The 9,101-nt window shown below is 30.3% G+C and overlaps 1 protein-coding gene across 1 annotated transcript in view; it reads left to right on the top strand.

Annotated features, from left to right (window-relative positions):
• The first annotated feature begins 238 nt into the window (after window positions 1-238).
• The window catches only part of LOC114327493 (vigilin), a 98,825-nt gene continuing 89,962 nt past the window's right edge, over window positions 239-9,101 (top strand). The window contains exons 1-2 of the mRNA XM_050648897.1: window positions 239-349; window positions 412-485. The gene's annotated coding sequence lies outside the window, so the exon portion shown is untranslated. The remainder of the gene's footprint in view (window positions 350-411; window positions 486-9,101) is intronic.

Here is a 9,101-nt window from a genome sequence, read left to right as displayed (position 1 = left end):
TGATTATTTAAATAAAGTATCCTTTATCAATTTATATGATTCTTTTATTTACACAAACTAAATAATAAAATTATGCATCTTCTTCAGCTCTTGTAAACGTAGTCTGTCATAATAAATAAAATTATACATTTTCTCCAGTTTGTGTAAACGTAGTTTGTCATAATATCGATTATCATGCCATCTGTCAGTAACTCCTGGAAGCTGGGGCTACGTCGACAGCAGATTGCAATTTCCTGACAAGGTGGTAAATTCGGTGTCTACGTACTTGAGCAGTTGAATGAGTTTTCGACACTGCGCATCGAGAGTACTCTTCTTATCTAAATTTTCTTCATTTTCTACTTGGCAGTAGGTACGTCAACGTGTAAATATTTTTTCGGTGTGAAAAATTTAACGTTTGATTTCCTGTTTCAGCAAGACCAAGTAAAACTGGAGATTCTACGAAGATCCAGGATTTTCTAGGACGGATTTTCTGTTTTTACAGTACAGTAAGTCTCTTTTAGTTATTAAGTGTCGGGTTTGTTTTGTGGTACAGGTCAACATGCTGGAGATGACACGTAGACTTAAATACAGCATTTCTGATTTAATTTAGGCTAATGAAAGCAAATACAGGGACGATTAAATTCATTATTACCACTGTTTTACTATCTGTGTTGTTGAAATTCCGATTATTTTCGTGAAAATTTAGCCACATGGTCTTTCCTAGTTCCATATGTTGATTAGACACCATTTCTAGAATATGCCTTTTAATTTTTTAAAATTTGTGTTTAGATTAGAATGTATCAATTAAGGCTTTAATGAGTAAAAATTTGATAGGTTTTATTACAGACATATACAGCCTCCTCCTCCATACTAGACAGAATGTTGCCATTTCTGATGATGATCTTTGAGAGGGCAATGAACAATATAATTTTTTATAACTTTTCCCGGAGTTGTTGACATTTCTTGGCTTTCTCTTACTGACAATAAGTTATAATCTTTACCTACATTAGTTTGTTAGATTTGTGAAGTTTTATCTATTCAAGCAATTGATCCTTTGAATAATTCAATAATAGATTTACTATTTAATGAATAATTAATTAATGATTTGGCATTTTGTTCATACTGTTTATCACAGTTGATTGTTTGATAAAGGGAGGTTGGATCTTTCCCTTGAATTTTCTTTAATTATTATTACTACAATAATATCAAACGGTTTGTAGAATTTTAAAGAGGTTTTTTGATACAATTTTGAAATAATCTTTAGTAAAATCTATGCTGCATGATTTTTTTATTGACCCCACATTTATTACAATCTATCTATATCATCTCAACGAAAATGTTTAGGTAGATAATAGACCATAGGTAATAGGACTGACAATTCAAGTGTTTTGACATGTAGGAGGCATCCAGCAATACCTCTAGTCTAGTCTAATCCATTGTTGTTTATGTGAGGTTCCTATTAAAAGAATTGGCAGGTAACTAATGTAACAATATATTAAGGGGATGGGTACGTATTTTTGGCTGCAATGCTATTCAAATGGGGATTAATTTTTTTCGAATCCTGAGAAAACTAATAAGTATTTTTCAAAAATTTAAACACAGAATGAAAGATTACATTATTAGTGAGGGCCGAAAGTCCCTGAGAACTTCTATAATGGTTATTTTAAATAAGTTACAGGGGTGAAAATCTAATAGCCACTTTACACGATGCAAGTAATTGCGAAATTTATTGCACAAGTTCTTGCAGCAAGAACTTCTGCAATAAGTTGCAACTAGCTTTCTGCAATAAAGTGATTACACGGTGCAAGTAATTGCATAAACTGACATGAAATGGACAGAAACTTTGACATACCATAAATTTTAGGTTATGTTTTTTTTATAAATTAAAAATGTAATTTTTTGAGTAGAGTTATCAGATATATTAGATTAAAATGTTAGATTATAATTTGAGAAAATTATAATATGTATTATGTATAACAAAATCAATTAATACCTAATGCAAGTACATTAAAACCTCGATATAACGGACTAATTGGGGGGACACGATGTCCGTTAAAGCCGAAAGTCCGTTATATAAAAATAGGTTTAAAATCAATTTTTTTTTGAAAATATGTAGGTACTGTATCTAGATACAGTGTACAAATCTGTACGTTAAAAAAGGAATCTAGTTTTATTTGCTACTTTTTTACTTTTCTACCTCATCTAAAAACTTTCTGCAATATTATTCACTGATCCATGGGTTGAATAACCGATGTATTTTTTGGCAGAATTATACAATTAAAGTTGCCATCTTCTGAATGACGAATATTTTCAGGGGGATAAGCAGGAGTGTGGTCTAAAGTGAATAAACATTTCACCTCTTTCGGTGGCATTTCCAGTTTCTTCTCTTGAAATTTTCTCACTGCAGGTACAAATTCTTTAAAATCCAATTTTTAAAATATCTGTGGTGAACCATGCCTTATTAGAGCTATACCTAATGACCTAATATGAAACGGGCAGATGATGCATTATATCTTTGACAACTCTAGGTTTACGAGATTTGTCAACAATTGACAAGCAGTCAGTCCATGCGATCTATCGGGATTAGCATAAAACAGTGCCGAGATCCTGTCATTGCTGATTTTTCTTTCAGAATTCGATTTTTCATATTTTTTTGCATTAATTTTTTTTCCATTTGATCGGATTTTTTGTCCGTTATATCCGGTCCGTTAAATAGAAGTCCATTGTATTGAGGTTTTACTGTATACCTATAATACATTATTCATTTACAAAAGAAACAAGTTGTTAAATACAAAAGAAATAAAAATAGAATATAGTTTCTTTGATCCCTATGTTGCTAATTAAAGTTATCCGCCAGAATAATGTTATCTGTGAGGGGTGAAATTGGTAAAAAGTTCCTCTAGTTTTGTAAAAAATTGTTTAATTTGAAATTGAGGATGACAGAATATCAAAACAAACAGTGTAGCCTTAAAAGTTACTGAAATTATAACCAAATTGCAGAAAAAATTGCATGAAAAATAGGAAATGTTCTATTTAGCTGCAACTTCTTGCAGCAACAAATTGCTGCAAGAAGTTGCAGCTTTTCTGTGCAATTCGCATATGACACGATGCAATTTCTATTGCTGCAAGAAATTGTGCAATTAATTCCGCAATTAGTTGCATCGTGTAAAGTGGCTATAAGAGAAAATTTAGTGTGATTTTTAATTTCAAATAACTCATTCAAAATAAACTTTTTATTTATTCTAAGGGACTTTCGGCCCTCGGTAATAATTTAGTCTTTCATTCTGCATTTAAATTTTTCAAAAATATTTATTGGTTTTTTCAGGATTCGAAAAAAATGAACACAATGTCCGTGGTGATATTTTCCAAATCTATGTTTGTCTTACAACGCACTCAGTCGAATAGAATATTGTCAGCATATTGTCAGTCAGACAGTGACAATCAGTGACAATTTTAAATATTTGATATGGCATCCGGAATATTTTCAGTTGTTGATTAAATAATATTGATATATAGTGTATTTGATAAATAATTGATTTAATATGTGAACTTAGCAAAAAGTTATTCATTGTGTATTATTTGTGAAAGATCCAAGCAGAGAATACATCAGGATAATATATTCTGTGATCCAAGTATTTTGTTGTTAAAGATGTTCAAAATTGTAAGTGTTCCATAGTAACAATATATTATTAAAAAATCACTTTAACACTTTTTCTCTTTTCTCGATTGAGTATTAGTTTTTGTTGTACATATAAAATATTACAATCACTGAATACATAGTTAGTGAAAAAATTATCACATTTATTAACTTAATTAATAATTTGCAATTATACAAATAACAGTTATCCAAGAACATTCAATCTCTTTAAGTTAATGATGACATTTTCAAGTAGAATGACATTCTAGTAATGTTTACATATCCATATCAGTGTGAATTTTACTACATGTAATTTGCTGTGTAAAGACAGAAAAAGTTGGGATAGCAGTAAAATATTTGCCAATTATGTACCGATGGCCTTAATAAAATAAAATTTTTCATTATTGCCAGTTCCTCAAATATCTTCTTTTTATAGTACAGTAAGTCTCTACTACGGTGTCACAGTTATTATCTGTCGGGTTTGTTTTGTGGTACAGGTCAACATGCTGGAGATGACACGTAGACTTAAATACAGCATTTCTGATTTAATTTAGGCTAATGAAATCAAATACAGGGACCACTAAATTCATTATTACCATTGTTTTGTTATCGGTATTGTTAAAGTTCCGATAATTTTTCTTAAAAATTTAGCCACATGGTATTTGCTAGTTCCATATATGTTGATTACACACCATTTCTAGTAATGCCTTTTAATTTTTTTAAACTTACGTTTTTCGAATCTATTTATTAAGGCTTTAACGAGTGAAAATTTGTTAGATTTTATTACAAACATATAACAACCTCCCATATAAATCAGTTAGATGGTATGTTGTCATTTCTGATGACGATCTTTGAGAGGGCAATGAACAATATAATTTTTTATAGGTAACTTTTTCCGAAGTTGTTGACATTTCTTGGCTTTCTCTTACTGACAATAAGTTATAATCTTTACCTACATTAGTCTATTAGATTTGTAAAGTTTTGTCTATTCAAGCAATTGATGGTGTTTGTCCTTTGAATATTTCAATAATAGATTTACTATTTAATGAATATTTAAGTAATGATTTGGCAGTTTGTTAATACTATTATCATTGTTGATCTGTCTGATAAAGGGGGGTTGGATCTTTTGCTTGTGTTTTCTTTCTTTGAAATAAATATTAATACAATAATGTCCAAACAGTTTGTAGAATAATTTTAGAAACTATTCAAAAAAAAATTTCTTATTGTTTTTCACTTTTTGTGACTGATCGTTTTCCCCTGTACCCTTCAATCGCTTTGACACACTTTACTTCAGTTTCAATTACTTTAACAGTGCAGAACTAGAACAGTGGTTTTTTGATAAAATTTTGTATTGATCGTCAGTAAAATTTATGTGGTATTTTTTTATTAACCCCAGTAGTGATAAACAAAGTTCTGAAAGTTATCAAAAATGTGATAGTGCCAAATTATTTTAACTACCTTAAGGAATTTACATTTGACAACAGCATAGAACAAAAATAATTCGGGCTACAGAAATAAGTAGATAGACAGAGCCAATTTGGCAGCTTTTGGCTTATTCCACGGCATTATTCCTGTTCCATTGTAGTCTTCTAGCCTGGCCCTTTTTAAAAGGTCTAATAACGTTGCGACTGAACCTTCCATGTGTTTTTTGCCAGTGGCTTTTCTTTGCAATGCAAAGAACTGTGCATTTGCCAGGCTCTCACACTGACATGAAATGTGTTCTGCTGTTTGTTTCTCCTTCTATGTAGCAAAATCTGCATAGGTCATTATCTACCAGTCCCATTAGCTTCAACTGTCTATTCATCTTATAGTGCCCTGTTATCAGCTACTATCGCTTTGACTGTTTTCCTGTTTTTGTTTATTAGGATTCCATAAATTTTGGCAAATGTTCTGCAATGAACTGTTTCTCCTATCTTTGTCCTGGTGAATTCCTCCACCATTGGACCAGAACCCTTCTGGTCCAACAAATAGCATTCATGAGCCTTGTTTGGCCATTTCATCTGCTTTTTCTGCCCTTATGATGCTCGTGCCCTGGTACCCAGGCTACCGCGACTTTGCTACAGTCTCCTAGTTTATTTAGGACAGAAATAAGTAAGTAAATCGCACGTAAAGAAAAGCTAGGTTAAAAACAGTTTATAGCCCAAAGTTGCTCAAACATAACATGGAAAAATTTTCATTTGTTAGTCATCTTAATTAAGTCAAAATGTTATGTTACGAGCATAGGCGCAAAATGTCGCCTGTCAAAATGTTCAATTTGTTTTAAATGTATTCATTTTTTTAATCCTGAGAAAACTAATAAATCTTTAAAAAAAATTTAAATGCAGAATAAAATATTACATTATAACTGAGGGCCGAAAGTCCCTGAAAAAGTCTATAATGTTTATTTTAATAAGTTCTAGGGGTGAAAATAAAAGAGAAAATTTAGTGTGATTTTTAATTGCAAAAAATATTTCATTCAAAAAAAACTTTATTTATTCTAAGGGACTTTCGGCCATCGGTAATAACGTAATCTTTCATTTTGAATTTTGAAAATTTTGACAGGCGACATTTTGCTCCTTTCCCCTTAACAGTTGGTACAGTTGGTAGGAAGCTTGTTTGGAGATAAACGAAGATGTATGGAGTGTATTTTTAGCTGTCAAATCAGTCATGAAGCAGGATCACTGGTATGGACCAGAATATCAATGATAAGTTGTACTGAGCTCCAAATTTTCATTATTGGAAATAATTTTTCTTCAGTAATCTTCTGAAGACAAATGCTAAATCAAAAACGACTGCTAAAGACGAAACCTGCACCAGATTTTCTTAAATCCAATCAAAAGAAGAATGAAATAATAGGGATTTAAAAATGAGAACAATAAAACATAATATCAGATAACACAAGATAAAAAGTTATACAACCTTAAATCTCTTCAAATAATTATGTACATATTTTATAATTTATATAAACAATACATTTTTGTTCAAAATATTTTGGCGACTACATGTTACAAATCAGTAGCCAAAGATTTTTATCAGCTGAAATAAACTTTTATCAGGAAACAAACTAATACATATTATAAAAAAGATTAAAGTCTGTGTTAAATGTACTTGTTGAAATAAACAAATTTCAAGGACTTACTGCCAAATGATGATACTGGTGTTTTAACTAGATTTGGGGTTAATTATAACATTTAGTGTAGTTGGGGTTGCTAGTTGTAAAATATTGTTGTTCTGAAGCTATTTCCTTGTGGCATTTTTATGATTAATTATTTATATGGGAAATAAGCCACAATTAAAATGAAAAAAATAATTTTATTAACGTTTCGACGCCCAAATCGGGTGCCGTTGTCAAAATACAAAATATTACTAAAATAAACTAAAGTGTTGTTGCTAAGCAAAAAAAATTCTTCTAATAATTTATTTAATCTCACTCATTTATATTGGCAATTCAGATATATATTATACATTTTAAAGTAGAAGACTTTAAAATGATATTGCCAATATTTATGAGTTGCGTTCCTGGGACGACTTACTGAAAGATAGTTCATTCGATTACATGAAATTAACCCCAACTCAAGAATATCCGTCATAAAAAATTATAGCATGTGATATGTCTTTAAAAAGACAACCAAATGCAACGACAGTAAAATTCTCGCGTTAGAGACCTCATAGTAAATCACAAGGGAAAACCAGGAAAAACCTGTGATACTATCCCGACATCGTAAGTATTTGGTCTTACATTAATTTACTCTCAAAAAATAATACCAAATTCTGACTTGTAACATGTTTAATTATAAATAATATTAATAATACTAGATATATAAGTAATACTAAAATATAAAATATGTACTAGCTCGATATTATTGACTTACTAATCTTGGTATTTTCTTTCTATTGACTTCCTCTTTCAATATGGGTAACCACATCCTACTGCATTCTACCGAGGAATTTGCGACACAATTGGTTTCATTTAGCATAATTAGAGCCGCTTCTTTGATTTTTCTCTTTTTACTATCTGATTCTTTCAGGACTATACTTGAATCTCTCCACTGAACTCTATGTTCATTATCCCATGCGTGTTGACATATTTGAGATCTCTCAAATTCTCTATTTTTAATATAAGATTGATGTTCACTTATTCTAACGTCTAATGGTCTTGATGTCTCACCTAAATAAAATTGTTCGCATTCACAAGGTATTTTATAAATGCAATTTTTTGTTCTTTCTTGATCATTGTTAGGTTTAGTTTTAGATAGAATAGATCTCAATGTGTTTGTTGTTTTGAATGTTGTTGAAATGTTGAATTTATTTCCTATTGTTTTAAGTTTCTCGGATAGTCCTTTTATATATGGTATTGATATTTTCCTCGTATTATTTCTGGTGAATGTTGTAGGATCCCGTTCTAAGTTGTTCTGTTCCATTCGATCCAATCTTGACAATTCCTTATTTATAAACGATAAAGGATAATCATTTTTTAATAAAACAGATGTTAACAATTGTTTTTCTGCTAAAAAGGAATTTTCGTTAGAACAAGTAATTTTGGCTCTATCATATAAGGATTTAATGATTCCCTTTTTAACGTTGATGTTGTGATTTGACTTGTAATTGAGATATCTGTTGGTGTGTGTTGGTTTTCTATACACTTGAGTCTCATATCCAATATCCTTCTTTGAGATCAAAACATCGAGGAAAGGTAGGCTGTTATTGTATTCCTTTTCCATTGTAAATTTTATTGTCTCTTCTTGATCGTTTATAATATTCAGGAATGTATCCAACAATTCTGATCCATGAGGCCATATTGAAAACACATCATCTACATATCTCCACCATACTGTGGGTTTTAAATTTTGTTTAGAAATAATATTAGTTTCGAAATCCTCCATAAATATATTAGCCAATAATGGAGATAAAGAAGAGCCCATTGCTAGACCAAAATTTTGTTTATAGAATTCATTGTTTAGTTGAAAATAGGTATTATGGGTACATAATGTCAATAACTCCATTATAGCTGATACATTTAGTCTTGTCCTAGTTGCCAATGTATTATCATTCTCTAATTTCGTTTTGATTATGTTTAAAGTTTTATCTAATGGTACATTTGTAAATAAACTGTTTATGTCAAAACTTACTAAAATATTATTTGGATTAAATTCAATAGTTGATAATTTGTTTAAAAAATGTTTTGTATTTTTTATAAAAGTGTCATCATTATTAGCAAATGGTTTTAGAATGTTTAATAAGAATTTTGATAGTTCACTACAAGGAGAATTGATGGTACTACAAATGGGTCTAAGTGGTATGTTCGCTTTATGAATTTTCGGTACTCCATAAAAATGTGGTGTCTTACTGTAGTGAGGTGTCATTAATTTTCTTTGATAGTATGTTAGATCATTTTTAAATTTGAATAAAGCTCTATATATTTTGTTTTCCAGTGTCTTCGTTGGATCCTTCGTTAATTTGCTATAAGGTCCATTTGTAATTAGATCTGTAATTTTGTCCTCATATT

The sequence above is a fragment of the Diabrotica virgifera genome, chromosome 4, assembly GCF_917563875.1.
Source record: "Diabrotica virgifera virgifera chromosome 4, PGI_DIABVI_V3a".
NCBI classification, from domain to species: Eukaryota; Metazoa; Arthropoda; class Insecta; order Coleoptera; family Chrysomelidae; genus Diabrotica; species Diabrotica virgifera.
The sequence above is the reverse complement of the archived record's forward strand: the minus strand, read 5'-3'. Positions and strand labels throughout refer to the sequence as shown.